Consider the following 8,304-nt stretch of genomic DNA (forward strand, 5'->3'; position numbering starts at 1 on the left):
AACGACCACTACTATACACAAATCTCCACCGAACGTACAATTCGACAAGAGTCTCCGCTGAACACTCAATAGTACACACAGATCTCATCTGAACGTATAATTAGTCAAGAGTCTTATCTAAATATCCACTATCATACATAAATATTCAATATGACTATTTTTGGATTTGTTGCTACTATATTTTATCTACAACAATTTTACAAATATATTCAGATATAATCCAATTATGACGAAGACTAACCAACGAATGATTTCCATCCATAAATTATGTTCAAACAAACTAACGTACCGAAAGACCATTACATTATATCTTCGTTGTTATTTATCTGATTTTGAAGCACAAGACGTTAACTGAAAGGCAAAAGGTAAGCGTAAATATTTGCATACTATAGTTTATCTACGACGGGCAAGTAATTTATTGTTTTAAAGTGGATAATGAACATTGGTCTCTGTAAGAATATACGTTGGTCATAGACGGTTCTTAGATTGCTATCAGGCAACAATTTCCCCTAATGTTAGTATCGAAGTGATGGAATGGGTTTAAAGCGACGTACAAAAAAAATATGGTCATCTGATATTAAAACTAGGAAATTCTTCGACTCCTGTTTTGGGATAAGCTATCGAAGACTTAAAACTAAATTGAGGTAAAGGTAACCGTTGTCTTAAATTGTTAGGGAGGCTGCACGAACACATAGCTCTGGAGTTAACCAGAACGGTCATTAATTCGCCAGTGGTCCATTTCAGATACCTTTTTTAGCGGTCATAACTTAACATCTTTTTAAATATGCTAATCTTAAGTATCTTAATTTAAAAATAATATATACAAAAGTAAGAATTATTAAAATTATCATACAAAAAACGATTAGTGATATTAAACGGTGATAAAATGAATATATCTAATGAAAAAAAGTATTTTACAATATTGTAGTTGCAATAAATAAGTTAAATTTAAAAAAAAAAATGGCAATATACAATTAGCATCCATCTTAAAGTCAATCAAATAATGAAGATAAATTTAGAAAAGAGTTGGCCTATTGAAATCTTACTTTGTGTTAATCTACATCCATCTCAAAATTATCAATTACAATTGTATCATATTTATATCATTCGTACGGCCTGAAGTCACGTAACTGGCCAAAAGTCACGTATATATTAAAAGAATTGGTTGGTATACGTTACTATTTACAGGGGTAAGATTTCATGTTTCTACATATTATATTCTCTACTGTTAGCAGTTTTTTTATTACAGCTCAAGCATATAAATATAGATATGCGTTATTTTTTATCATACTGCTTTTTAAGATGCTTAAATGTACATGTACTCCTTTTTGTGCTCCACTTGTGAGAGTACTATATTACTGTAGTACATGTACGCATTATTTTGGTAAGGATGTAGCATTAGCGGAGTTTGATGCATACATCCAGCATAACACAACCCTACACCCTAGGTGTGGGATGCTGGCAGTAATATCCTCGTATATATTTACCTGTAACGAACGGAGGCATTCAGTGTCGGCGTTGCAACAATTTTTGTTGCAAATGCCGACAATGAGTCCGACACTGATTCGCAAATAGAAGATAGTGATAACGATATTTCGGAGGATTCATATTAGATTTCTAAAAAATATCGTTATCACTATTTATTATTATCGTTATTTGCTATAGAAAGTTGAGTTTAGAGAGTATAATGTTATTGATCTATATAACGTTAAAAATCTAAATAGCTCAGACAATATTTTTTTTTTAAAGTGCAATTTTTAAAATTTGTGTAGTTTATAAATATTGCTTTTGCAGAGATACTGATATATGATTGTCCGAACGGAAACTAGTACGTATGGCAGTAAAATAAACGTGTTTATAAAACTATTTTAATTCCTTCTGACATCAGTAAATTTACAGAGTGAAATGTATAGTCGTTACATTTTATTTTGTAAATTAATTGATAGTAAACAGATATATATATATATATATATATATATATATATATATATATATATATATATATATATATATATATATATATATATATATATATATATATATATATATATATATATATATATATATATATATATAGAAACTTTTTTATTTCCTGGGTTTGTCGGTCTGTTGTAAGTAAAACTACTTAACTATTGCTTAAACGTTTCGGCAGTTTGCCATTTTCAAGCACTTTATTTTATAAACATTACATTGTGCAATTATATTTCATGTTTATACTTTTTCAAAAGTTTAACGTGGACTAACTGACTTTAACTATCTAACATTGACAGATGACATCTGACAGGTATCTTAAATAGGAGTGGTTCAGGGTCGTATCTTAAATTTCTGCCATGGTGCATTTACAAACAACTCAATTTATTAAATTATGAGACATATTGGAAAGATCTTTGATGTCTTAGTATTGATATAATTTGGATCTTTTTTATGTGAATCATATCCAATATGCATCTTTTGTTGTAATTTTGTTCTTTTTTCAAAATCTATACATTTGCGGAATCAAAAGAATGGCTATTTTCTAGAGAATGTTTTGCTAGTGCTGTTGTGTTTAATCCATTGGTCTGTACACTTTGTTTTTGTTAAACTTTTAAAAAAGTGGAAACATGTTTATAATGTTTATAAAATAAAGTGCTTATTGAAAATGTCAAATTGCCTAAACGTTGGCCGTTTAAGCAATAGTTAAGTAGTTTCATTTACCGACAACAGACCATCTTTATTTTTAAAGAAACACCCTGTTAATTTTTATGTGTTTAAAAGATTCTTAACAATCTGATTGCAACTAACTCTATTATGTAGGGTCTATAATGAATAATACAAGGTGAAATTATGAAATTATTAATTTATTACATGTTATGGTATTATTTTAAATAAGCTAAATACAGACATCACACTTCTATTCTAAGTGTCAGTATATTGTGGAAAATTTCTTTTTAGTAACCGTGTTAACATTTTTTGCTAATTTTTCTACATAAACAAAATCGATAAATAATGATAAATAATGCAGATTGTTATCAATCAGTTGTTGGTGTGTTGACATTTTACATTAAAATAATAAATTCCCAATTAAAAGCTAATCCAACGTCAGTGTCAAGTTCACGTCAAATTGCAAGTCAAAATAATGTGAGTCACACAACTATCCTAAGGTGTTTCCATGAAGAAAAACTTTATCCATATAAATTGACTTTTGTGCAGGAGCTAACAGAAGACTGTCCAGATCGTAGAAGGGATTTCTGCGAGAGAATAATGGATACAATTAACACAAATGAAATAGCTCTTGGCACAATTCGTTTTTCTGATGAATTAACATTTACATTAATATAACGGAGAGGTAAACCGAAAAAACTGTAGATATTGGTCAGCGGAGAATCATCATTGGATGCGTGAGACACACTCAGTATCGTCAAAAGTTGAATGTTTGGGCAGGTATTATGGGAGATCGTATTATTGGTCCTATATTTGTAGATGGTAATTTGACAGCGGACAAATATTTAAGCATACTAAGAGACTATGTTCTTCCTCAGTTGGCTAACTTATATCTCAATCCAATAGATCCGAACCTACCGCATGAAACTGTCTGATTCCAGCAGGACGGTGCAACACCCCATTGTACTTTAATGGTGAGAAATTACTTAAATGAAGTCTTCTTCAATAAATGGATTGGATGAAGGGGTACTATTGAGTGGTCAGCTAGGTCGTCAGATCTTACGCCTTTGGATTTTTTTCTGTGGGGTTGTCTCAAGAGCAAAGTATATGCAATACAACCAACTAGCATTGAAGACCTCAAAGAAAAGGATAACTACAGAAATACTGAGTTATTTCACCTCAATCTTTAAACAAAGGTCGGGACGAGTTTTATAGGAGACTGTGCTTTAGCCAGCGACCAGGTGGAGAACATTTTGAGCATTTATTTTAATGTAATCCAATCAATTACCTCGGGTATTGTATAAAATAATTGTCTTATATTTATTAGAAAATTAAAGAAAATTATATTTAATTTCAAAATTTAACCTTGTATTATTCTTAAAAGACCATACATGATATAGTTCGTTGAGATCGGGTTGTTAAGGAGCTTTCAAAAACATAAAAAAATACAGGGTGTTTCATTTAAAATACAGATTATAGACCATGCCAGACTTTCGTGGATCACCCTGTACATTCAAATTTATATTTAAAAGCGCAAGTTTTTTATTATTTTTTAAAATAAGGACACAAACAATTTTATTCCATAAGTGGTTTCCACACCGTGTCCATATATATATATATATATATATATATATATATATATATATATATATATATATATATATATATATATATATATATATATATATATATATATAAACAGGTACTGGCAACACGGTAACCAAAACGTAAACAAGTATTTTATTTGTCGTCTGCAATAAACTCAATTTCTGATAGTTGTAACGGGAAATAAATTATTGAAAATATCCAGTGAACAATATAAGATATTAAGTGAAGGAAAGTGCTAACAAAAAACTTTAAAATCAATGAAATAACATCCGAAAACAACAAGGCCTATAAAAAGTAAGATCGCTATAATTGATAAGCCTAATTAACATCAAAGCATAGAAACGAAACTCTGACCTTTGAAATTGCGACGTTATCGTTGTGAGTAGACTTTCGGGGTAGACACAGAAAAATAACAACGGCTAATAAACATAAAATAAATACGGTAAACGCTGTCTTCTCTAAACTGTTGAGGTGGAAGACAGTGTTTGGCGCCGGAAAATGGAAAAATATCTGAAATATTTAGACTGGGATGACACACTTTCAGAAGGAGGACCAAAAAGGAAGGACATATATAAAGTCAGCGAGGAAGAAGATAACATTTTCAGAAAGAGTAAGAAGTTCTCGAGAACACCAACAAAAACTCCAGAGAAAAAAAATGAGGAAACAAAAATTGATCAATTACTAATAATGATGAGCCAACTTACCGATGCCATTAAGGAAATAAAAAGAAATCAAAAAGAAAGCAAGTAAACAATAGAAAAGCTTATTATGGAAAACAAAGAGCTGAGAAAAGAAAATGCAGAACTAAAACAAGAAAATATAGAGATCAATGAAGAACTCAAAGAAATAACAAAAAACATGGAACAAAAACACGGACGAATAAAATTTATTATTATATTTATATTATTTATTATTAATTTATTATAACATAGTTATAAACGGCCTTAGGATAGACACATATGAGCAAACAGGGTTAAAAAGAAAAATCAACAATTTCATCAAACAACATATAGGGGTAGAGGTTAAAATAAGGAATACTTACAGGTTAGGCGAAAAAACATGCCTAATTAAATTAGAAAACCAAAAAGAGAAAAGAAAAATAATGGAAAAAAAGCACAAGTTAAAAGAAATTAAAGAGTAAAAAGTATGTATCAACAAAGATACAAAAATAAAAGAACGAGAAATACAGAAAACAATTAGAAACATAGCTCAAGAAGAAAGAATTAAAGAAAATGAAGTCAAGATTGGAGTAAAAATAATATGGGTAAATAACAGCGAATGGAAGTGGAATGACAAAGAAGGCGCAATAGTTAAAAAATCATCAAAAAACTAGCAACTAAATGTACTACTGAAATAACGTTGACGAAACAAGCACATAACAATTTTAGCGATAATACAAAAAAAGGAAAAAAGGAAAAAAATAAAAACCGGACCAAAACACAAGAAAACATGTCGAAACAAACCCTTAGTTTTAGGAAAATGGAATGTAAGAGGCACATATGGAGAATACTTAAATTATTTAAACATTTAGAGAGAAATCGAAAAGTTTCATTTTGACATACCTAGTAGCTTTACAGGAGACAAAACAGATGGGAAACAACAGCTTATATATTAGAAATAGAAGGTACATTATTTTTAACAGCGACGGAAAGAATCGAACGTTAGACACAGGTTTTGTGATAAAAAAGAGCTAAAAGAAGCAATAGTTTGAGTTTAAATCAGTATGAGACCGCATGTGTAGTTTCAGGTTTAAGGGAAAATACCAAAAAATCACCCTCATAAATATTCACGCGCCTTCAGAAGAAAAAGTTAATGCTGCCAAATAATTTTTCTACAGTAAGTTAAACAGAACAATCGAAAATATACCCAGATATGATATAAAACATATTTTATGCGACGCAAATGCCAAAATATGGAAGTAAGAAGTATTTAGACCGGCAATAGGAAAATATAGTAAACACAATGAAATAGATGAGAACGGACAATTCCTGATAATTTTCGCAAGAGAAAAAAAAATATGATTATGAACATATTTACATTATTTATATAAAACTATGGGAATGGGATGATAAAATCTGAAGTCGGCGAACTTAAGCTAGTTCAAAGTTAATATTTTCTCATATAATATAGATATATATATATATATATATATATATATATATATATATATATATATATATATATATATATATATATATATATATATATATATATATATATATAACTTTTATAAGTAAACTGCTTAAAACAAGGTGCACTTTATTGCACATTTGCACAATTTCTCCGGTGTCATTTCTCAGAACACTCATCTGTTCATTCTTAGGCAAGCTGCTATATAAGTAACCTGGTTAAATAAAATTTTAAACTTGCAAGTTGTTTTTCCAGTGTAAAATCTCCAATATGTAATTAAATAATTAATTTAACAAGTTCTTCATTATTATTTAGCATTTCCCACTTAACTTGCTCTAAGTGCTTTTTGTTGTTATTCATAGGGAAGATATTTTGGCGATATCGGTAATTATGTGGTCTGACAGTAAAAACTGTTTAAAACAAATTCTACGATTTTGATTATTTTCCCTTAATTTAAGACCTGTCCATTATTGCAATTAAATCCTCAGACTCCAAATTTAAGCTCTCGTATCACCGTTTAGAATGACTTTTAAGTTGCCCCGATACATTGGCTTTTTCATAACTTGCAATTTTTGGGAACCTCCCATCGTCCGTTCTACTGATGTAGTCTCTTCACTCTCTGGCTCTCTGTCTAGCATATCGACTATATTCCAGACCCCGCATAGTTATTATAAATTCATTATATTATATAACTAAACTTGGAACACTCGGTATATCGATTTTTAAAAAGATTTATTTAAACAATTTTTACAAAAACAAGTTTCATTGAAGAGAACAAATTCTAAACTAGATTATAAAATTAATATTTACATGCCTAACAACACAAAATGATAAAAATATAATTCTAGCTAACCGGAGATATGTTGAAACAGTAGACGCGGCTTGGGCAATGTCCTACAACTATTTGCATACACTGCTGGTTATTCACTATAACTCCTTTCATCTTAAAATGAAGCTCCTTCAGGAAGTTGAATTTTGTTTTCTTTTTGTTTTGATGTTCTTGCTGCTTTCCTCTGCTGTTTTCTTTTGTAAATAAAATATAATAAAGATAGGATAATACCAATATACAGTAGAATAGTCCATACGCTTGGAATGTGGAATTTTGTATATATCGTCAGAATAGGAAATGGTCCATTGGTATGCATTTCTTTAAGTTCCAGTGACTTAAGGTTAATTTTCATTGGTACAATTTTTGTGGGATTAAATTGAATTTTTGGTTTGTTTATTATAAGTGGTTGTCCATATGTTTTTTCTAAAAAGACCAATTCTTGATTTCTAAATGTTATTTGGAATTCGAATTTTCTAGAAAGATATATTCCGGTTAATGTTTTAATCTCTGTTTCTTGTGGACAATTTATAGTTAATTTTTCTGGCCAAGGAAATATAGCTAAATATTGGTTTACTTCTGGGATGATTTCTATACGATTTTGTTAAATTTCAACTTTGATATATTGGCATTCAGAAGAATTTCCATTGGTTATTATTTGTTCTTCGCATTTAAAATTTTTATTGTTTTGAAGGTGACCAGGGCATTGGAATATTTTACCTTTAGTATATATGTCGTTTAGAGGTTTTATTATATTTTTAGATTTCAGCAAAAATTTTGTGTTTAGTATTATTGTTAAAAATTCTGATTCATGTTCTGTGGGAGTAGGTAATAAATAAAAAAGTTCAAATTCCAATTCAAAATCAATAGGTATAGAAAGAAACTAGGTTATTTTATTTTTGTCTATTTTACAGTTAACTTCTAATAGGGATTTAAAATTTAATATATTTTCATATTTGACTTCAAAAGGAAGTTGGGATTGGTAATGGGAAGAGATTTTTCTTATTTCTAATAGTAAGTCTCGGGATTTTTTATTACTTGGGGTGTAAGGTTTTAAGTTTACAGAATGTGAGGGAGTTTTCGATATTTCCTAAAACATG

Source organism: Diabrotica undecimpunctata, chromosome 11 (genome assembly GCF_040954645.1).
Source record: "Diabrotica undecimpunctata isolate CICGRU chromosome 11, icDiaUnde3, whole genome shotgun sequence".
In the NCBI taxonomy this organism is placed as follows: Eukaryota; Metazoa; Arthropoda; class Insecta; order Coleoptera; family Chrysomelidae; genus Diabrotica; species Diabrotica undecimpunctata.